The following is a 21852-nucleotide window of genomic DNA, read 5'->3' as shown; positions in this document are numbered from 1 at the left end:
CTACTGGTAACACTTTTGCACCTATGCTGGCTATGCTTTTAACAACACAACCTGTGTCGTTTTATCAGTACAGGTACTGAAAAATTACTATAAATAATTTCTAAGCATTTTACATGGGTAATTGTTATACATTTTATTACGTGTTAGTTTCAAGTAATGCTTAAGTTTAATGTGTTGCCTTCATGTCCGGTTTTAGGTGATGTAGTTACCACTCCACGTCACTTGGTGGCGGAAGTGTTTGTCTCAATGGCACAAGGAAGAAGCCGGAAGTAGTTTGGTCATGAGGCGGGCTCGACAATTATATTGGTCAAATGTTGATCGTACAGTTACTTTGCGTTTTGCAAAAATATTCTACCAACCACCAACATTTATGTATTTTATATTGAAGACTATTCATTGTTTGTTTGGTTGAATGAGACTGGGGCGATGCGAGTGTTTGAAAAATGTATTTCGCCGCTTACTATTGGACTGACGTGTACCACGTGACCATGACAAGCAGGAGTGATCAAACACTTCCGTCCATTAAAAGTATTTGCAGCCTTCAAAATAATGCAGTCATTCAAAAAGTGCACGGTTGTTGTTTGGTGTGTTGATATGTCACGTTGTGGTTAATAAATGTGGGTAACCGTCACTTTAGGTTGTTGTGTCCGGAATGACATCCTCCCTTCTGACAACTAAGTGGCATCGCTTCTCGGCCTTTTGGCTAAGATCAAGTGTAGTATCTGTTCTTATCAGTTTAATATCTGATACGTCCCCTATCCGGGGACTATATATTAAATTGATTTTTGGAGCAGGGAGATGGAATAGGGGCTTGCTCCGTCCACTCCACGCATCGACCTGGTATGGCAGTACCTCCAGAAACGGTGCACCCCCTCTCTTGTCAAAATCAATTAAAATGTCACTGTTATTATCTGAAATACAGTTAATAGTACAACAAACCACTGAGATCTACAGCATTAATGTGTGGACATTGTATAGGCTGAGATAATATGGTTATCGTTGCGTACATGTTCATTGTACACAACATAATTACCACCCGGAATAATGTGGGTACTTGCAGGTAAAGTCGTCCCTTTCTACATCTTGTCTTAAACATGCAAACTTTAAACGGATGAAACCGAACTTTGTTTGTCTCTGGGTCTGTTACTACCGGTTTTGCACATCGAAAGACTGACATGTTTGCCCGTTCTTCTTCGCAAAACATTTCCAACCAAGTCGAATTAGACGGAAGGTGTTTGTGAACAGCATTTTTCAGATATTGCCCAATATTTTGTATTGGAATTAGTGTTTTTTTCAAGCTAATTTAAATGTGATTTGTTATGTTTCATTATAAAGGTGTTCAAGTTTGATGTCAGTGAAAATCTTAAACGGTGTAGTGTGTGCTACCCACCACTAGATGGTGACAGTATAACATGTGTTACTGTCCCAAACAAAGAAGCAGGAAGTGGCTGTAAAGGGAGGCAGGGACACCAAGACCCTTCCAGTACAGGCTAGGCGTAGTAGTGTAGATTGCATGATGGGAACAAATAGTTGTGTTCATGTGTAATATAAGTAGTGATACTATTGTAATGATCAAACAATGTTGTGTAGTAGACTCTTGTACGTGTGCAGGCTTGTTGAGTGTGTGTGTTTGCTAGTGTGCACGCGATGAGCCCATCACTTAAAATGGTGTGTGTGTGAAGGACTTGTGTGTGTGAGCCATGTACAACTCATACTTACCTGGCAGGGGAGTTACCATGATCAAGAAGGTGGTTCAACTAGGGTGAGGCTCAGTCATTGCACCCTAGCTGTGCTGTCCCTTACGAATTCCCCAAATGTGGGAATCTCGACTGCATAATTTGTGGTAGTGGGGGACTGCGTACGCGCTCTCCCCTGATCATCTGTTTAATGACAATACAAACCAAATGTATCATGTCCTCTGAATGACTACATGTTTTGTTATTGTAATGAATGCATGTCAATGTTGCCACCATCTAATGGTGAGTAGCACATATTCCAATGTTAAAGATTGTCGCTGACATCGAATTGCAAACAAAACAATTCAACTTGACTGATCATGCAGCGAGTGTACGGAAAGCTGGTGTTGTACTGCCACCTACTGGTAACACTTTTGCACCTATGCTGGCTATGCTTTTAACAACACAACCTGTGTCGTTTTATCAGTACAGGTACTGAAAAATTACTATAAATAATTTCTAAGCATTTTACATGGGTAATTGTTATACATTTTATTACGTGTTAGTTACAAGTAATGCTTAAGTTTAATGTGTTGCCTTCATGTCCGGTTTTAGGTGATGTAGTTACCACTCCACGTCACTTGGTGGCGGAAGTGTTTGTCTCAATGGCACAAGGAAGAAGCCGGAAGTAGTTTGGTCATGAGGCGGGCTCGACAATTATATTGGTCAAATGTTGATCGTACAGTTACTTTGCGTTTTGCAAAAATATTCTACCAACCACCAACATTTATGTATTTTATATTGAAGACTATTCATTGTTTGTTTGGTTGAATGAGACTGGGGCGATGCGAGTGTTTGAAAAATGTATTTCGCCGCTTACTATTGGACTGACGTGTACCACGTGACCATGACAAGCAGGAGTGATCAAACACTTCCGTCCATTAAAAGTATTTGCAGCCTTCAAAATAATGCAGTCATTCAAAAAGTGCACGGTTGTTGTTTGGTGTGTTGATATGTCACGTTGTGGTTAATAAATGTGGGTAACCGTCACTTTAGGTTGTTGTGTCCGGAATGACATCCTCCCTTCTGACAACTAAGTGGCATCGCTTCTCGGCCTTTTGGCTAAGATCAAGTGTAGTATCTGTTCTTATCAGTTTAATATCTGATACGTCCCCTATCCGGGGACTATATATTAAATTGATTTTTGGAGCAGGGAGATGGAATAGGGGCTTGCTCCGTCCACTCCACGCATCGACCTGGTATGGCAGTACCTCCAGAAACGGTGCACCCCCTCTCTTGTCAAAATCAATTAAAATGTCACTGTTATTATCTGAAATACAGTTAATAGTACAACAAACCACTGAGATCTACAGCATTAATGTGTGGACATTGTATAGGCTGAGATAATATGGTTATCGTTGCGTACATGTTCATTGTACACAACATAATTACCACCCGGAATAATGTGGGTACTTGCAGGTAAAGTCGTCCCTTTCTACATCTTGTCTTAAACATGCAAACTTTAAACGGATGAAACCGAACTTTGTTTGTCTCTGGGTCTGTTACTACCGGTTTTGCACATCGAAAGACTGACATGTTTGCCCGTTCTTCTTCGCAAAACATTTCCAACCAAGTCGAATTAGACGGAAGGTGTTTGTGAACAGCATTTTTCAGATATTGCCCAATATTTTGTATTGGAATTAGTGTTTATTTCAAGCTAATTTAAATGTGATTTGTTATGTTTCATTATAAAGGTGTTCAAGTTTGATGTCAGTGAAAATCTTAAACGGTGTAGTGTGTGCTACCCACCACTAGATGGTGACAGTATAACATGTGTTACTGTCCCAAACAAAGAAGCAGGAAGTGGCTGTAAAGGGAGGCAGGGACACCAAGACCCTTCCAGTACAGGCTAGGCGTAGTAGTGTAGATTGCATGATGGGAACAAATAGTTGTGTTCATGTGTAATATAAGTAGTGATAATATTGTAATGATCAAACAATGTTGTGTAGTAGACTCTTGTACGTGTGCAGGCTTGTTGAGTGTGTGTGTTTGCTAGTGTGCACGCGATGAGCCCATCACTTAACATGGTGTGTGTGTGAAGGACTTGTGTGTGTGAGCCATGAACAACTCATACTTACCTGGCAGGGGAGTTACCATGATCAAGAAGGTGGTTCACCTAGGGTGAGGCTCAGTCATTGCACCCCAGCTGTGCTGACCCTTACGAATTCCCCAAATGTGGGAATCTCGACTGCATAATTTGTGGTAGTGGGGGACTGCGTACGCGCTCTCCCCTGATCATCTGTTTAATGACAATACAAACCAAATGTATCATGTCCTCTGAATGACTACATGTTTTGTTATTGTAATGAATGCATGTCAATGTTGCCACCATCTAATGGTGAGTAGCACATATTCCAATGTTAAAGATTGTCGCTGACATCGAATTGCAAACAAAACAATTCAACTTGACTGATCATGCAGCGAGTGTACGGAAAGCTGGTGTTGTACTGCCACCTACTGGTAACACTTTTGCACCTATGCTGGCTATGCTTTTAACAACACAACCTGTGTCGTTTTATCAGTACAGGTACTGAGAAATTACTATAAATAATTTCTAAGCATTTTACATGGGTAATTGTTATACATTTTATTACGTGTTAGTTACAAGTAATGCTTAAGTTTAATGTGTTGCCTTCATGTCCGGTTTTAGGTGATGTAGTTACCACTCCACGTCACTTGGTGGCGGAAGTGTTTGTCTCAATGGCACAAGGAAGAAGCCGGAAGTAGTTTGGTCATGAGGCGGGCTCGACAATTATATTGGTCAAATGTTGATCGTACAGTTACTTTGCGTTTTGCAAAAATATTCTACCAACCACCAACATTTATGTATTTTATATTGAAGACTATTCATTGTTTGTTTGGTTGAATGAGACTGGGGCGATGCGAGTGTTTGAAAAATGTATTTCGCCGCTTACTATTGGACTGACGTGTACCACGTGACCATGACAAGCAGGAGTGATCAAACACTTCCGTCCATTAAAAGTATTTGCAGCCTTCAAAATAATGCAGTCATTCAAAAAGTGCACGGTTGTTGTTTGGTGTGTTGATATGTCACGTTGTGGTTAATAAATGTGGGTAACCGTCACTTTAGGTTGTTGTGTCCGGAATGACATCCTCCCTTCTGACAACTAAGTGGCATCGCTTCTCGGCCTTTTGGCTAAGATCAAGTGTAGTATCTGTTCTTATCAGTTTAATATCTGATACGTCCCCTATCCGGGGACTATATATTAAATTGATTTTTGGAGCAGGGAGATGGAATAGGGGCTTGCTCCGTCCACTCCACGCATCGACCTGGTATGGCAGTACCTCCAGAAACGGTGCACCCCCTCTCTTGTCAAAATCAATTAAAATGTCACTGTTATTATCTGAAATACAGTTAATAGTACAACAAACCACTGAGATCTACAGCATTAATGTGTGGACATTGTATAGGCTGAGATAATATGGTTATCGTTGCGTACATGTTCATTGTACACAACATAATTACCACCCGGAATAATGTGGGTACTTGCAGGTAAAGTCGTCCCTTTCTACATCTTGTCTTAAACATGCAAACTTTAAACGGATGAAACCGAACTTTGTTTGTCTCTGGGTCTGTTACTACCGGTTTTGCACATCGAAAGACTGACATGTTTGCCCGTTCTTCTTCGCAAAACATTTCCAACCAAGTCGAATTAGACGGAAGGTGTTTGTGAACAGCATTTTTCAGATATTGCCCAATATTTTGTATTGGAATTAGTGTTTTTTTCAAGCTAATTTAAATGTGATTTGTTATGTTTCATTATAAAGGTGTTCAAGTTTGATGTCAGTGAAAATCTTAAACGGTGTAGTGTGTGCTACCCACCACTAGATGGTGACAGTATAACATGTGTTACTGTCCCAAACAAAGAAGCAGGAAGTGGCTGTAAAGGGAGGCAGGGACACCAAGACCCTTCCAGTACAGGCTAGGCGTAGTAGTGTAGATTGCATGATGGGAACAAATAGTTGTGTTCATGTGTAATATAAGTAGTGATAATATTGTAATGATCAAACAATGTTGTGTAGTAGACTCTTGTACGTGTGCAGGCTTGTTGAGTGTGTGTGTTTGCTAGTGTGCACGCGATGAGCCCATCACTTAACATGGTGTGTGTGTGAAGGACTTGTGTGTGTGAGCCATGAACAACTCATACTTACCTGGCAGGGGAGTTACCATGATCAAGAAGGTGGTTCACCTAGGGTGAGGCTCAGCCATTGCACCCCGGCTGTGCTGACCCTTACGAATTCCCCAAATGTGGGAATCTCGACTGCATAATTTGTGGTAGTGGGGGACTGCGTGCGCGCTCTCCCCTGATCATCTGTTTAATGACAATACAAACTAAATGTGTCATGTCCTCTGAATGACTACATGTTCTGTTATTGAAATGAATGCATGTCAATGTTGCCACCATCTAATGGTGAGAAGCACATATTCCAATGTTAAAGATTGTCGCTGACATCGAATTGCAAACAAAACAACAATTCAACTTGACTGATCATGCAGCGAGTGTACGGAAAGCTGGTGTTGTACTGCCACCTACTGGTAACACTTTTGCACCTATGCTGGCTATGCTTTTAACAACACAACCTGTGTCGTTTTATCAGTACAGGTACTGAGAAATTACTATAAATAATTTCTAAGCATTTTACATGGGTAATTGTTATACATTTTATTACGTGTTAGTTACAAGTAATGCTTAAGTTTAATGTGTTGCCTTCATGTCCGGTTTTAAGTGATGTAGTTACCACTCCACGTCACTTGGTGGCGGAAGTGTTTGTCTCAATGGCACAAGGAAGAAGCCGGAAGTAGTTTGGTCATGAGGCGGGCTCGACAATTATATTGGTCAAATGTTGATCGTACAGTTACTTTGCGTTTTGAAAAAATATTCTACCAACCAACATTTATGTATTTTATATTGAAGACTATTCATTGTTTGTTTGGTTGAATGAGACTGGGGCGATGCGAGTGTTTAAAAAATGTATTTCGCCGCTTACTATTGGACTGACGTGTACCACGTGACCATGACAAGCAGGAGTGATCAAACACTTCCGTCCATTAAAAGTATTTGCAGCCTTCAAAATAATGCAGTCATTCAAAAAGTGCACGGTTGTTGTTTGGTGTGTTGATATGTCACGTTGTGGTTAATAAATGTGGGTAACCGTCACTTTAGGTTGTTGTGTCCGGAATGACATCCTCCCTTCTGACAACTAAGTGGCATCGCTTCTCGGCCTTTTGGCTAAGATCAAGTGTAGTATCTGTTCTTATCAGTTTAATATCTGATACGTCCCCTATCCGGGGACTATATATTAAATTGATTTTTGGAGCAGGGAGATGGAATAGGGGCTTGCTCCGTCCACTCCATGCATCGACCTGGTATGGCAGTACCTCCAGAAACGGTGCACCCCCTCTCTTGTCAAAATCAATTAAAATGTCACTGTTATTATCTGAAATACAGTTAATAGTACAACAAACCACTGAGATCTACAGCATTAATGTGTGGACATTGTATAGGCTGAGATAATATGGTTATCGTTGCGTACATGTTCATTGTACACAACATAATTACCACCCGGAATGATGTGGGTACTTGCAGGTAAAGTCGTCCCTTTCTACATCTAGTCTTAAACATGCAAACTTTAAACGTATGAAACCGAACTTTGTTTGTCTCTGGGTCTGTTACTACCGGTTTTGCACATCGAAAGACTGACATGTTTGCCCGTTCTTCTTCGCAAAACATTTCCAACCAAGTCGAATTAGACGGAAGGTGTTTGTGAACAGCATTTTTCAGATATTGCCCAATATTTTGTATTGGAATTAGTGTTTATTTCAAGCTAATTTAAATGTGATTTGTTATGTTTCATTATAAAGGTGTTCAAGTTTGATGTCAGTGAAAATCTTAAACGGTGTAGTGTGTGCTACCCACCACTAGATGGTGACAGTATAACATGTGTTACTGTCCCAAACAAAGAAGCAGGAAGTGGCTGTAAAGGGAGGCAGGGACACCAAGACCCTTCCAGTACAGGCTAGGCGTAGTAGTGTAGATTGCATGATGGGAACAAATAGTTGTGTTCATGTGTAATATAAGTAGTGGTAATATTGTAATGATCAAACAATGTTGTGTAGTAGACTCTTGTACGTGTGCAGGTTTGTTGAGTGTGTGTGTTTGCTAGTGTGCACGCGATGAGCCCATCACTTAACATGGTGTGTGTGTGAAGGACTTGTGTGTGTGAGCCATGAACAACTCATACTTACCTGGCAGGGGAGTTACCATGATCAAGAAGGTGGTTCACCTAGGGTGAGGCTCAGCCATTGCACCCCGGCTGTGCTGACCCTTACGAATTCCCCAAATGTGGGAATCTCGACTGCATAATTTGTGGTAGTGGGGGACTGCGTGCGCGCTCTCCCCTGATCTTCTGTTTAATGAGAATACAAACTGAATGTGTCATGTCCTCTGAATGACTACATGTTCTGTTATTGTAATGAAAGCATGTCAATGTTGCCACCATCTAATGGTGAGTATCACATATTCCAATGTTAAAGATTGTCGCTGACATCGAATTGCAAACAAAACAACAATTCAACTTGACTGATCATGCAGCGAGTGTACGGAAAGCTGGTGTTGTACTGCCACCTACTGGTAACACTTTTGCACCTATGCTGGCTATGCTTTTAACAACACAACCTGTGTCGTTTTATCAGTACAGGTACTGAGAAATTACTATAAATAATTTCTAAGCATTTTACATGGGTAATTGTTATAAATTTTATTACGTGTTAGTTACAAGTAGTGCTTAAGTATAATGTGTTGCCTTCATGTCCGGTTTTAAGTGATGTAGTTACCACTCCACGTCACTTGGTGGCGGAAGTGTTTGTCTCAATGGCACAAGGAAGAAGCCGGAAGTAGTTTGGTCATGAGGCGGGCTCGACAATTATATTGGTCAAATGTTGATCGTACAGTTACTTTGCGTTTTGCAAAAATATTCTACCAACCAACATTTATGTATTTTATATTGAAGACTATTCATTGTTTGTTTGGTTGAATGAGACTGGGGCGATGCGAGTGTTTAAAAAATGTATTTCGCCGCTTACTATTGGACTGACGTGTACCACGTGACCATGACAAGCAGGAGTGATCAAACACTTCCGTCCATTAAAAGTATTTGCAGCCTTCAAAATAATGCAGTCATTCAAAAAGTGCGCGGTTGTTGTTTGGTGTGTTGATATGTCACGTTGTGGTTAATAAATGTGGGTAACCGTCACTTTAGGTTGTTGTGTCCGGAATGACATCCTCCCTTCTGACAACTAAATGGCATCGCTTCTCGGCCTTTTGGCTAAGATCAAGTGTAGTATCTGTTCTTATCAGTTTAATATCTGATATGTCCCCTATCCGGGGACTATATATTAAATTGATTTTTGGAGCAGGGAGATGGAATAGGGGCTTGCTCCGTCCACTCCACGCATCGACCTGGTATGGCAGTACCTCCAGAAACGGTGCACCCCCTCTCTTGTCAAAATCAATTAAAATGTCACTGTTATTATCTGAAATACAGTTAATAGTACAACAAACCACTGAGATCTACAGCATTAATGTGTGGACATTGTATAGGCTGAGATAATATGGTTATCGTTGCGTACATGTTCATTGTACACAACATAATTACCACCCGGAATGATGTGGGTACTTGCAGGTAAAGTCGTCCCTTTCTACATCTAGTCTTAAACATGCAAACTTTAAACGGATGAAACCGAACTTTGTTTGTCTCTGGGTCTGTTACTACCGGTTTTGCACATCGAAAGACTGACATGTTTGCCCGTTCTTCTTCGCAAAACATTTCCAACCAAGTCGAATTAGACGGAAGGTGTTTGTGAACAGCATTTTTCAGATATTGCCCAATATTTTGTATTGGAATTAGTGTTTTTTTCAAGCTAATTTAAATGTGATTTGTTATGTTTCATTATAAAGGTGTTCAAGTTTGATGTCAGTGAAAATCTTAAACGGTGTAGTGTGTGCTACCCACCACTAGATGGTGACAGTATAACATGTGTTACTGTCCCAAACAAAGAAGCAGGAAGTGGCTGTAAAGGGAGGCAGGGACACCAAGACCCTTCCAGTACAGGCTAGGCGTAGTAGTGTAGATTGCATGATGGGAACAAATAGTTGTGTTCATGTGTAATATAAGTAGTGGTAATATTGTAATGATCAAACAATGTTGTGTAGTAGACTCTTGTACGTGTGCAGGCTTGTTGAGTGTGTGTGTTTGCTAGTGTGCACGCGATGAGCCCATCACTTAACATGGTGTGTGTGTGAAGGACTTGTGTGTGTGAGCCATGAACAACTCATACTTACCTGGCAGGGGAGTTACCATGATCAAGAAGGTGGTTCACCTAGGGTGAGGCTCAGCCATTGCACCCCGGCTGTGCTGACCCTTACGAATTCCCCAAATGTGGGAATCTCGACTGCATAATTTGTGGTAGTGGGGGACTGCGTGCGCGCTCTCCCCTGATCTTCTGTTTAATGAGAATACAAACTGAACGTATCATGTCCTCTGAATGACTACATGTTCTGTTATTGTAATGAAAGCATGTCAATGTTGCCACCATCTAATGGTGAGTATCACATATTCCAATGTTAAAGATTGTCGCTGACATCGAATTGCAAACAAAACAATTCAACTTGACTGATCATGCAGCGAGTGTACGGAAAGCTGGTGTTGTACTGCCACCTACTGGTAACACTTTTGCACCTATGCTGGCTATGCTTTTAACAACACAACCTGTGTCGTTTTATCAGTACAGGTACTGAGAAATTACTATAAATAATTTCTAAGCATTTTACATGGGTAATTGTTATACATTTTATTACGTGTTAGTTACAAGTAATGCTTAAGTTTAATGTGTTGCCTTCATGTCCGGTTTTAGGTGATGTAGTTACCACTCCACGTCACTTGGTGGCGGAAGTGTTTGTCTCAATGGCACAAGGAAGAAGCCGGAAGTAGTTTGGTCATGAGGCGGGCTCGACAATTATATTGGTCAAATGTTGATCGTACAGTTACTTTGCGTTTTGCAAAAATATTCTACCAACCACCAACATTTATGTATTTTATATTGAAGACTATTCATTGTTTGTTTGGTTGAATGAGACTGGGGCGATGCGAGTGTTTGAAAAATGTATTTCGCCGCTTACTATTGGACTGACGTGTACCACGTGACCATGACAAGCAGGAGTGATCAAACACTTCCGTCCATTAAAAGTATTTGCAGCCTTCAAAATAATGCAGTCATTCAAAAAGTGCACGGTTGTTGTTTGGTGTGTTGATATGTCACGTTGTGGTTAATAAATGTGGGTAACCGTCACTTTAGGTTGTTGTGTCCGGAATGACATCCTCCCTTCTGACAACTAAGTGGCATCGCTTCTCGGCCTTTTGGCTAAGATCAAGTGTAGTATCTGTTCTTATCAGTTTAATATCTGATACGTCCCCTATCCGGGGACTATATATTAAATTGATTTTTGGAGCAGGGAGATGGAATAGGGGCTTGCTCCGTCCACTCCACGCATCGACCTGGTATGGCAGTACCTCCAGAAACGGTGCACCCCCTCTCTTGTCAAAATCAATTAAAATGTCACTGTTATTATCTGAAATACAGTTAATAGTACAACAAACCACTGAGATCTACAGCATTAATGTGTGGACATTGTATAGGCTGACATAATATGGTTATCGTTGCGTACATGTTCATTGTACACAACATAATTACCACCCGGAATAATGTGGGTACTTGCAGGTAAAGTCGTCCCTTTCTACATCTAGTCTTAAACATGCAAACTTTAAACGGATGAAACCGAACTTTGTTTGTCTCTGGGTCTGTTACTACCGGTTTTGCACATCGAAAGACTGACATGTTTGCCCGTTCTTCTTCGCAAAACATTTCCAACCAAGTCGAATTAGACGGAAGGTGTTTGTGAACAGCATTTTTCAGATATTGCCCAATATTTTGTATTGGAATTAGTGTTTTTTTCAAGCTAATTTAAATGTGATTTGTTATGTTTCATTATAAAGGTGTTCAAGTTTGATGTCAGTGAAAATCTTAAACGGTGTAGTGTGTGCTACCCACCACTAGATGGTGACAGTATAACATGTGTTACTGTCCCAAACAAAGAAGCAGGATGTGGCTGTAAAGGGAGGCAGGGACACCAAGACCCTTCCAGTACAGGCTAGGCGTAGTAGTGTAGATTGCATGATGGGAACAAATAGTTGTGTTCATGTGTAATATAAGTAGTGATAATATTGTAATGATCAAACAATGTTGTGTAGTAGACTCTTGTACGTGTGCAGGCTTGTTGAGTGTGTGTGTTTGCTAGTAAGCACGCGATGAGCCCATCACTTAAAATGGTGTGTGTGTGAAGGACTTGTGTGTGTGAGCCATGTACAACTCATACTTACCTGCCAGGGGAGTTACCATGATCAAGAAGGTGGTTCACCTAGGGTGAGGCTCAGCCATTGCACCCCGGCTGTGCTGACCCTTACGAATTCCCCAAATGTGGGAATCTCGACTGCATAATTTGTGGTAGTGGGGGACTGCGTGCGCGCTCTCCCCTGATCTTCTGTTTAATGAGAATACAAACTGAATGTGTCATGTCCTCTGAATGACTACATGTTCTGTTATTGTAATGAAAGCATGTCAATGTTGCCACCATCTAATGGTGAGTATCACATATTCCAATGTTAAAGATTGTCGCTGACATCGAATTGCAAACAAAACAACAATTCAACTTGACTGATCATGCAGCGAGTGTACGGAAAGCTGGTGTTGTACTGCCACCTACTGGTAACACTTTTGCACCTATGCTGGCTATGCTTTTAACAACACAACCTGTGTCGTTTTATCAGTACAGGTACTGAGAAATTACTATAAATAATTTCTAAGCATTTTACATGGGTAATTGTTATAAATTTTATTACGTGTTAGTTACAAGTAGTGCTTAAGTATAATGTGTTGCCTTCATGTCCGGTTTTAAGTGATGTAGTTACCACTCCACGTCACTTGGTGGCGGAAGTGTTTGTCTCAATGGCACAAGGAAGAAGCCGGAAGTAGTTTGGTCATGAGGCGGGCTCGACAATTATATTGGTCAAATGTTGATCGTACAGTTACTTTGCGTTTTGCAAAAATATTCTACCAACCAACATTTATGTATTTTATATTGAAGACTATTCATTGTTTGTTTGGTTGAATGAGACTGGGGCGATGCGAGTGTTTAAAAAATGTATTTCGCCGCTTACTATTGGACTGACGTGTACCACGTGACCATGACAAGCAGGAGTGATCAAACACTTCCGTCCATTAAAAGTATTTGCAGCCTTCAAAATAATGCAGTCATTCAAAAAGTGCACGGTTGTTGTTTGGTGTGTTGATATGTCACGTTGTGGTTAATAAATGTGGGTAACCGTCACTTTAGGTTGTTGTGTCCGGAATGACATCCTCCCTTCTGACAACTAAATGGCATCGCTTCTCGGCCTTTTGGCTAAGATCAAGTGTAGTATCTGTTCTTATCAGTTTAATATCTGATACGTCCCCTATCCGGGGACTATATATTAAATTGATTTTTGGAGCAGGGAGATGGAATAGGGGCTTGCTCCGTCCACTCCACGCATCGACCTGGTATGGCAGTACCTCCAGAAACGGTGCACCCCCTCTCTTGTCAAAATCAATTAAAATGTCACTGTTATTATCTGAAATACAGTTAATAGTACAACAAACCACTGAGATCTACAGCATTAATGTGTGGACATTGTATAGGCTGAGATAATATGGTTATCGTTGCGTACATGTTCATTGTACACAACATAATTACCACCCGGAATGATGTGGGTACTTGCAGGTAAAGTCGTCCCTTTCTACATCTAGTCTTAAACATGCAAACTTTAAACGGATGAAACCGAACTTTGTTTGTCTCTGGGTCTGTTACTACCGGTTTTGCACATCGAAAGACTGACATGTTTGCCCGTTCTTCTTCGCAAAACATTTCCAACCAAGTCGAATTAGACGGAAGGTGTTTGTGAACAGCATTTTTCAGATATTGCCCAATATTTTGTATTGGAATTAGTGTTTATTTCAAGCTAATTTAAATGTGATTTGTTATGTTTCATTATAAAGGTGTTCAAGTTTGATGTCAGTGAAAATCTTAAACGGTGTAGTGTGTGCTACCCACCACTAGATGGTGACAGTATAACATGTGTTACTGTCCCAAACAAAGAAGCAGGAAGTGGCTGTAAAGGGAGGCAGGGACACCAAGACCCTTCCAGTACAGGCTAGGCGTAGTAGTGTAGATTGCATGATGGGAACAAATAGTTGTGTTCATGTGTAATATAAGTAGTGATACTATTGTAATGATCAAACAATGTTGTGTAGTAGACTCTTGTACGTGTGCAGGCTTGTTGAGTGTGTGTGTTTGCTAGTGTGCACGCGATGAGCCCATCACTTAAAATGGTGTGTGTGTGAAGGACTTGTGTGTGTGAGCCATGTACAACTCATACTTACCTGGCAGGGGAGTTACCATGATCAAGAAGGTGGTTCAACTAGGGTGAGGCTCAGTCATTGCACCCTAGCTGTGCTGTCCCTTACGAATTCCCCAAATGTGGGAATCTCGACTGCATAATTTGTGGTAGTGGGGGACTGCGTACGCGCTCTCCCCTGATCATCTGTTTAATGACAATACAAACCAAATGTATCATGTCCTCTGAATGACTACATGTTTTGTTATTGTAATGAATGCATGTCAATGTTGCCACCATCTAATGGTGAGTAGCACATATTCCAATGTTAAAGATTGTCGCTGACATCGAATTGCAAACAAAACAATTCAACTTGACTGATCATGCAGCGAGTGTACGGAAAGCTGGTGTTGTACTGCCACCTACTGGTAACACTTTTGCACCTATGCTGGCTATGCTTTTAACAACACAACCTGTGTCGTTTTATCAGTACAGGTACTGAAAAATTACTATAAATAATTTCTAAGCATTTTACATGGGTAATTGTTATACATTTTATTACGTGTTAGTTACAAGTAATGCTTAAGTTTAATGTGTTGCCTTCATGTCCGGTTTTAGGTGATGTAGTTACCACTCCACGTCACTTGGTGGCGGAAGTGTTTGTCTCAATGGCACAAGGAAGAAGCCGGAAGTAGTTTGGTCATGAGGCGGGCTCGACAATTATATTGGTCAAATGTTGATCGTACAGTTACTTTGCGTTTTGCAAAAATATTCTACCAACCACCAACATTTATGTATTTTATATTGAAGACTATTCATTGTTTGTTTGGTTGAATGAGACTGGGGCGATGCGAGTGTTTGAAAAATGTATTTCGCCGCTTACTATTGGACTGACGTGTACCACGTGACCATGACAAGCAGGAGTGATCAAACACTTCCGTCCATTAAAAGTATTTGCAGCCTTCAAAATAATGCAGTCATTCAAAAAGTGCACGGTTGTTGTTTGGTGTGTTGATATGTCACGTTGTGGTTAATAAATGTGGGTAACCGTCACTTTAGGTTGTTGTGTCCGGAATGACATCCTCCCTTCTGACAACTAAGTGGCATCGCTTCTCGGCCTTTTGGCTAAGATCAAGTGTAGTATCTGTTCTTATCAGTTTAATATCTGATACGTCCCCTATCCGGGGACTATATATTAAATTGATTTTTGGAGCAGGGAGATGGAATAGGGGCTTGCTCCGTCCACTCCACGCATCGACCTGGTATGGCAGTACCTCCAGAAACGGTGCACCCCCTCTCTTGTCAAAATCAATTAAAATGTCACTGTTATTATCTGAAATACAGTTAATAGTACAACAAACCACTGAGATCTACAGCATTAATTTGTGGACATTGTATAGGCTGAGATAATATGGTTATCGTTGCGTACATGTTCATTGTACACAACATAATTACCACCCGGAATAATGTGGGTACTTGCAGGTAAAGTCGTCCCTTTCTACATCTTGTCTTAAACATGCAAACTTTAAACGGATGAAACCGAACTTTGTTTGTCTCTGGGTCTGTTACTACCGGTTTTGCACATCGAAAGACTGACATGTTTGCCCGTTCTTCTTCGCAAAACATTTCCAACCAAGTCGAATTAGACGGAAGGTGTTTGTGAACAGCATTTTTCAGATATTGCCCAATATTTTGTATTGGAATTAGTGTTTTTTTCAAGCTAATTTAAATGTGATTTGTTATGTTTCATTATAAAGGTGTTCAAGTTTGATGTCAGTGAAAATCTTAAACGGTGTAGTGTGTGCTACCCACCACTAGATGGTGACAGTATAACATGTGTTACTGTCCCAAACAAAGAAGCAGGAAGTGGCTGTAAAGGGAGGCAGGGACACCAAGACCCTTCCAGTACAGGCTAGGCGTAGTAGTGTAGATTGCATGATGGGAACAAATAGTTGTGTTCATGTGTAATATAAGTAGTGGTAATATTGTAATGATCAAACAATGTTGTGTAGTAGACTCTTGTACGTGTGCAGGTTTGTTGAGTGTGTGTGTTTGCTAGTGTGCACGCGATGAGCCCATCACTTAACATGGTGTGTGTGTGAAGGACTTGTGTGTGTGAGCCATGAAAAACTCATACTTACCTGGCAGGGGAGTTACCATGATCAAGAAGGTGGTTCACCTAGGGTGAGGCTCAGCCATTGCACCCCGGCTGTGCTGACCCTTACGAATTCCCCAAATGTGGGAATCTCGACTGCATAATTTGTGGTAGTGGTGGACTGCGTGCGCGCTCTCCCCTGATCTTCTGTTTAATGAGAATACAAACTGAATGTGTCATGTCCTCTGAATGACTACATGTTCTGTTATTGTAATGAAAGCATGTCAATGTTGCCACCATCTAATGGTGAGTATCACATATTCCAATGTTAAAGATTGTCGCTGACATCGAATTGCAAACAAAACAACAATTCAACTTGACTGATCATGCAGCGAGTGTACGGAAAGCTGGTGTTGTACTGCCACCTACTGGTAACACTTTTGCACCTATGCTGGCTATGCTTTTAACAACACAACCTGTGTCGTTTTATCAGTACAGGTACTGAGAAATTACTATAAATAATTTCTAAGCATTTTACATGGGTAATTGTTATAAATTTTATTACGTGTTAGTTACAAGTAGTGCTTAAGTATAATGTGTTGCCTTCATGTCCGGTTTTAAGTGATGTAGTTACCACTCCACGTCACTTGGTGGCGGAAGTGTTTGTCTCAATGGCACAAGGAAGAAGCCGGAAGTAGTTTGGTCATGAGGCGGGCTCGACAATTATATTGGTCAAATGTTGATCGTACAGTTACTTTGCGTTTTGCAAAAATATTCTACCAACCAACATTTATGTATTTTATATTGAAGACTATTCATTGTTTGTTTGGTTGAATGAGACTGGGGCGATGCGAGTGTTTAAAAAATGTATTTCGCCGCTTACTATTGGACTGACGTGTACCACGTGACCATGACAAGCAGGAGTGATCAAACACTTCCGTCCATTAAAAGTATTTGCAGCCTTCAAAATAATGCAGTCATTCAAAAAGTGCACGGTTGTTGTTTGGTGTGTTGATATGTCACGTTGTGGTTAATAAATGTGGATAACCGTCACTTTAGGTTGTTGTGTCCGGAATGACATCCTCCCTTCTGACAACTAAATGGCATCGCTTCTCGGCCTTTTGGCTAAGATCAAGTGTAGTATCTGTTCTTATCAGTTTAATATCTGATATGTCCCCTATCCGGGGACTATATATTAAATTGATTTTTGGAGCAGGGAGATGGAATAGGGGCTTGCTCCGTCCACTCCACGCATCGACCTGGTATGGCAGTACCTCCAGAAACGGTGCACCCCCTCTCTTGTCAAAATCAATTAAAATGTCACTGTTATTATCTGAAATACAGTTAATAGTACAACAAACCACTGAGATCTACAGCATTAATGTGTGGACATTGTATAGGCTGAGATAATATGGTTATCGTTGCGTACATGTTCATTGTACACAACATAATTACCACCCGGAATGATGTGGGTACTTGCAGGTAAAGTCGTCCCTTTCTACATCTAGTCTTAAACATGCAAACTTTAAACGGATGAAACCGAACTTTGTTTGTCTCTGGGTCTGTTACTACCGGTTTTGCACATCGAAAGACTGACATGTTTGCCCGTTCTTCTTCGCAAAACATTTCCAACCAAGTCGAATTAGACGGAAGGTGTTTGTGAACAGCATTTTTCAGATATTGCCCAATATTTTGTATTGGAATTAGTGTTTATTTCAAGCTAATTTAAATGTGATTTGTTATGTTTCATTATAAAGGTGTTCAAGTTTGATGTCAGTGAAAATCTTAAACGGTGTAGTGTGTGCTACCCACCACTAGATGGTGACAGTATAACATGTGTTACTGTCCCAAACAAAGAAGCAGGAAGTGGCTGTAAAGGGAGGCAGGGACACCAAGACCCTTCCAGTACAGGCTAGGCGTAGTAGTGTAGATTGCATGATGGGAACAAATAGTTGTGTTCATGTGTAATATAAGTAGTGATACTATTGTAATGATCAAACAATGTTGTGTAGTAGACTCTTGTACGTGTGCAGGCTTGTTGAGTGTGTGTGTTTGCTAGTGTGCACGCGATGAGCCCATCACTTAAAATGGTGTGTGTGTGAAGGACTTGTGTGTGTGAGCCATGTACAACTCATACTTACCTGGCAGGGGAGTTACCATGATCAAGAAGGTGGTTCAACTAGGGTGAGGCTCAGTCATTGCACCCTAGCTGTGCTGTCCCTTACGAATTCCCCAAATGTGGGAATCTCGACTGCATAATTTGTGGTAGTGGGGGACTGCGTACGCGCTCTCCCCTGATCATCTGTTTAATGACAATACAAACCAAATGTATCATGTCCTCTGAATGACTACATGTTTTGTTATTGTAATGAATGCATGTCAATGTTGCCACCATCTAATGGTGAGTAGCACATATTCCAATGTTAAAGATTGTCGCTGACATCGAATTGCAAACAAAACAATTCAACTTGACTGATCATGCAGCGAGTGTACGGAAAGCTGGTGTTGTACTGCCACCTACTGGTAACACTTTTGCACCTATGCTGGCTATGCTTTTAACAACACAACCTGTGTCGTTTTATCAGTACAGGTACTGAAAAATTACTATAAATAATTTCTAAGCATTTTACATGGGTAATTGTTATACATTTTATTACGTGTTAGTTACAAGTAATGCTTAAGTTTAATGTGTTGCCTTCATGTCCGGTTTTAGGTGATGTAGTTACCACTCCACGTCACTTGGTGGCGGAAGTGTTTGTCTCAATGGCACAAGGAAGAAGCCGGAAGTAGTTTGGTCATGAGGCGGGCTCGACAATTATATTGGTCAAATGTTGATCGTACAGTTACTTTGCGTTTTGCAAAAATATTCTACCAACCACCAACATTTATGTATTTTATATTGAAGACTATTCATTGTTTGTTTGGTTGAATGAGACTGGGGCGATGCGAGTGTTTGAAAAATGTATTTCGCCGCTTACTATTGGACTGACGTGTACCACGTGACCATGACAAGCAGGAGTGATCAAACACTTCCGTCCATTAAAAGTATTTGCAGCCTTCAAAATAATGCAGTCATTCAAAAAGTGCACGGTTGTTGTTTGGTGTGTTGATATGTCACGTTGTGGTTAATAAATGTGGGTAACCGTCACTTTAGGTTGTTGTGTCCGGAATGACATCCTCCCTTCTGACAACTAAGTGGCATCGCTTCTCGGCCTTTTGGCTAAGATCAAGTGTAGTATCTGTTCTTATCAGTTTAATATCTGATACGTCCCCTATCCGGGGACTATATATTAAATTGATTTTTGGAGCAGGGAGATGGAATAGGGGCTTGCTCCGTCCACTCCACGCATCGACCTGGTATGGCAGTACCTCCAGAAACGGTGCACCCCCTCTCTTGTCAAAATCAATTAAAATGTCACTGTTATTATCTGAAATACAGTTAATAGTACAACAAACCACTGAGATCTACAGCATTAATTTGTGGACATTGTATAGGCTGAGATAATATGGTTATCGTTGCGTACATGTTCATTGTACACAACATAATTACCACCCGGAATAATGTGGGTACTTGCAGGTAAAGTCGTCCCTTTCTACATCTTGTCTTAAACATGCAAACTTTAAACGGATGAAACCGAACTTTGTTTGTCTCTGGGTCTGTTACTACCGGTTTTGCACATCGAAAGACTGACATGTTTGCCCGTTCTTCTTCGCAAAACATTTCCAACCAAGTCGAATTAGACGGAAGGTGTTTGTGAACAGCATTTTTCAGATATTGCCCAATATTTTGTATTGGAATTAGTGTTTTTTTCAAGCTAATTTAAATGTGATTTGTTATGTTTCATTATAAAGGTGTTCAAGTTTGATGTCAGTGAAAATCTTAAACGGTGTAGTGTGTGCTACCCACCACTAGATGGTGACAGTATAACATGTGTTACTGTCCCAAACAAAGAAGCAGGAAGTGGCTGTAAAGGGAGGCAGGGACACCAAGACCCTTCCAGTACAGGCTAGGCGTAGTAGTGTAGATTGCATGATGGGAACAAATAGTTGTGTTCATGTGTAATATAAGTAGTGGTAATATTGTAATGATCAAACAATGTTGTGTAGTAGACTCTTGTACGTGTGCAGGTTTGTTGAGTGTGTGTGTTTGCTAGTGTGCACGCGATGAGCCCATCACTTAACATGGTGTGTGTGTGAAGGACTTGTGTGTGTGAGCCATGAAAAACTCATACTTACCTGGCAGGGGAGTTACCATGATCAAGAAGGTGGTTCACCTAGGGTGAGGCTCAGCCATTGCACCCCGGCTGTGCTGACCCTTACGAATTCCCCAAATGTGGGAATCTCGACTGCATAATTTGTGGTAGTGGGGGACTGCGTGCGCGCTCTCCCCTGATCTTCTGTTTAATGAGAATACAAACTGAATGTGTCATGTCCTCTGAATGACTACATGTTCTGTTATTGTAATGAAAGCATGTCAATGTTGCCACCATCTAATGGTGAGTATCACATATTCCAATGTTAAAGATTGTCGCTGACATCGAATTGCAAACAAAACAACAATTCAACTTGACTGATCATGCAGCGAGTGTACGGAAAGCTGGTGTTGTACTGCCACCTACTGGTAACACTTTTGCACCTATGCTGGCTATGCTTTTAACAACACAACCTGTGTCGTTTTATCAGTACAGGTACTGAGAAATTACTATAAATAATTTCTAAGCATTTTACATGGGTAATTGTTATAAATTTTATTACGTGTTAGTTACAAGTAGTGCTTAAGTATAATGTGTTGCCTTCATGTCCGGTTTTAAGTGATGTAGTTACCACTCCACGTCACTTGGTGGCGGAAGTGTTTGTCTCAATGGCACAAGGAAGAAGCCGGAAGTAGTTTGGTCATGAGGCGGGCTCGACAATTATATTGGTCAAATGTTGATCGTACAGTTACTTTGCGTTTTGCAAAAATATTCTACCAACCAACATTTATGTATTTTATATTGAAGACTATTCATTGTTTGTTTGGTTGAATGAGACTGGGGCGATGCGAGTGTTTAAAAAATGTATTTCGCCGCTTACTATTGGACTGACGTGTACCACGTGACCATGACAAGCAGGAGTGATCAAACACTTCCGTCCATTAAAAGTATTTGCAGCCTTCAAAATAATGCAGTCATTCAAAAAGTGCACGGTTGTTGTTTGGTGTGTTGATATGTCACGTTGTGGTTAATAAATGTGGGTAACCGTCACTTTAGGTTGTTGTGTCCGGAATGACATCCTCCCTTCTGACAACTAAATGGCATCGCTTCTCGGCCTTTTGGCTAAGATCAAGTGTAGTATCTGTTCTTATCAGTTTAATATCTGATATGTCCCCTATCCGGGGACTATATATTAAATTGATTTTTGGAGCAGGGAGATGGAATAGGGGCTTGCTCCGTCCACTCCACGCATCGACCTGGTATGGCAGTACCTCCAGAAACGGTGCACCCCCTCTCTTGTCAAAATCAATTAAAATGTCAC

General features: G+C 40.9%; 21 non-coding genes across 21 annotated transcripts; all 21 read left to right on the top strand.

Annotated features, from left to right (window-relative positions):
• The first annotated feature begins 683 nt into the window (after window positions 1–683).
• On the top strand, window positions 684–874 carry LOC133618229 (U2 spliceosomal RNA). The gene has a single exon (XR_009817164.1). It is a non-coding gene; the product is annotated as a U2 spliceosomal RNA (small nuclear RNA).
• Window positions 875–1711: 837 nt separating this feature from the next.
• LOC133618356 (U1 spliceosomal RNA) lies at window positions 1712–1875 on the top strand. Its single transcript, XR_009817284.2, has one exon. It is a non-coding gene; the product is annotated as a U1 spliceosomal RNA (small nuclear RNA).
• Window positions 1876–2778: 903 nt separating this feature from the next.
• Window positions 2779–2969, top strand: LOC133618271 (U2 spliceosomal RNA). Its single transcript, XR_009817203.2, has one exon. It is a non-coding gene; the product is annotated as a U2 spliceosomal RNA (small nuclear RNA).
• Window positions 2970–3806: 837 nt separating this feature from the next.
• Window positions 3807–3970, top strand: LOC133618355 (U1 spliceosomal RNA). Its single transcript, XR_009817283.2, has one exon. It is a non-coding gene; the product is annotated as a U1 spliceosomal RNA (small nuclear RNA).
• Window positions 3971–4873: 903 nt separating this feature from the next.
• LOC133618269 (U2 spliceosomal RNA) lies at window positions 4874–5064 on the top strand. The gene has a single exon (XR_009817202.2). It is a non-coding gene; the product is annotated as a U2 spliceosomal RNA (small nuclear RNA).
• Window positions 5065–5901: 837 nt separating this feature from the next.
• On the top strand, window positions 5902–6065 carry LOC133618353 (U1 spliceosomal RNA). Its single transcript, XR_009817282.1, has one exon. It is a non-coding gene; the product is annotated as a U1 spliceosomal RNA (small nuclear RNA).
• Window positions 6066–6968: 903 nt separating this feature from the next.
• LOC133618228 (U2 spliceosomal RNA) lies at window positions 6969–7159 on the top strand. Its single transcript, XR_009817163.2, has one exon. It is a non-coding gene; the product is annotated as a U2 spliceosomal RNA (small nuclear RNA).
• Window positions 7160–7996: 837 nt separating this feature from the next.
• Window positions 7997–8160, top strand: LOC133618352 (U1 spliceosomal RNA). The gene has a single exon (XR_009817281.1). It is a non-coding gene; the product is annotated as a U1 spliceosomal RNA (small nuclear RNA).
• A 903-nt stretch (window positions 8161–9063) lies between these two features.
• Window positions 9064–9254, top strand: LOC133618227 (U2 spliceosomal RNA). The gene has a single exon (XR_009817162.2). It is a non-coding gene; the product is annotated as a U2 spliceosomal RNA (small nuclear RNA).
• Window positions 9255–10091: 837 nt separating this feature from the next.
• On the top strand, window positions 10092–10255 carry LOC133618350 (U1 spliceosomal RNA). The gene has a single exon (XR_009817279.1). It is a non-coding gene; the product is annotated as a U1 spliceosomal RNA (small nuclear RNA).
• Window positions 10256–11158: 903 nt separating this feature from the next.
• On the top strand, window positions 11159–11349 carry LOC133618268 (U2 spliceosomal RNA). Its single transcript, XR_009817201.2, has one exon. It is a non-coding gene; the product is annotated as a U2 spliceosomal RNA (small nuclear RNA).
• Window positions 11350–12186: 837 nt separating this feature from the next.
• LOC133618349 (U1 spliceosomal RNA) lies at window positions 12187–12350 on the top strand. The gene has a single exon (XR_009817278.2). It is a non-coding gene; the product is annotated as a U1 spliceosomal RNA (small nuclear RNA).
• A 903-nt stretch (window positions 12351–13253) lies between these two features.
• LOC133618267 (U2 spliceosomal RNA) lies at window positions 13254–13444 on the top strand. Its single transcript, XR_009817200.2, has one exon. It is a non-coding gene; the product is annotated as a U2 spliceosomal RNA (small nuclear RNA).
• Window positions 13445–14281: 837 nt separating this feature from the next.
• On the top strand, window positions 14282–14445 carry LOC133618348 (U1 spliceosomal RNA). Its single transcript, XR_009817277.2, has one exon. It is a non-coding gene; the product is annotated as a U1 spliceosomal RNA (small nuclear RNA).
• Window positions 14446–15348: 903 nt separating this feature from the next.
• Window positions 15349–15539, top strand: LOC133618265 (U2 spliceosomal RNA). Its single transcript, XR_009817198.2, has one exon. It is a non-coding gene; the product is annotated as a U2 spliceosomal RNA (small nuclear RNA).
• Window positions 15540–16376: 837 nt separating this feature from the next.
• LOC133618347 (U1 spliceosomal RNA) lies at window positions 16377–16540 on the top strand. Its single transcript, XR_009817276.2, has one exon. It is a non-coding gene; the product is annotated as a U1 spliceosomal RNA (small nuclear RNA).
• Window positions 16541–17443: 903 nt separating this feature from the next.
• Window positions 17444–17634, top strand: LOC133618316 (U2 spliceosomal RNA). Its single transcript, XR_009817246.2, has one exon. It is a non-coding gene; the product is annotated as a U2 spliceosomal RNA (small nuclear RNA).
• Window positions 17635–18471: 837 nt separating this feature from the next.
• On the top strand, window positions 18472–18635 carry LOC133618346 (U1 spliceosomal RNA). Its single transcript, XR_009817275.2, has one exon. It is a non-coding gene; the product is annotated as a U1 spliceosomal RNA (small nuclear RNA).
• A 903-nt stretch (window positions 18636–19538) lies between these two features.
• On the top strand, window positions 19539–19729 carry LOC133618319 (U2 spliceosomal RNA). Its single transcript, XR_009817249.2, has one exon. It is a non-coding gene; the product is annotated as a U2 spliceosomal RNA (small nuclear RNA).
• Window positions 19730–20566: 837 nt separating this feature from the next.
• On the top strand, window positions 20567–20730 carry LOC133618345 (U1 spliceosomal RNA). Its single transcript, XR_009817274.1, has one exon. It is a non-coding gene; the product is annotated as a U1 spliceosomal RNA (small nuclear RNA).
• A 903-nt stretch (window positions 20731–21633) lies between these two features.
• LOC133618264 (U2 spliceosomal RNA) lies at window positions 21634–21824 on the top strand. Its single transcript, XR_009817197.2, has one exon. It is a non-coding gene; the product is annotated as a U2 spliceosomal RNA (small nuclear RNA).
• The last annotated feature ends 28 nt before the right edge of the window (window positions 21825–21852 follow it).

This window comes from Nerophis lumbriciformis, linkage group LG18, assembly GCF_033978685.3.
Source record: "Nerophis lumbriciformis linkage group LG18, RoL_Nlum_v2.1, whole genome shotgun sequence".
Taxonomy (NCBI): Eukaryota; Metazoa; Chordata; class Actinopteri; order Syngnathiformes; family Syngnathidae; genus Nerophis; species Nerophis lumbriciformis.
This window is presented reverse-complemented; position numbering and strand designations above follow the sequence as displayed.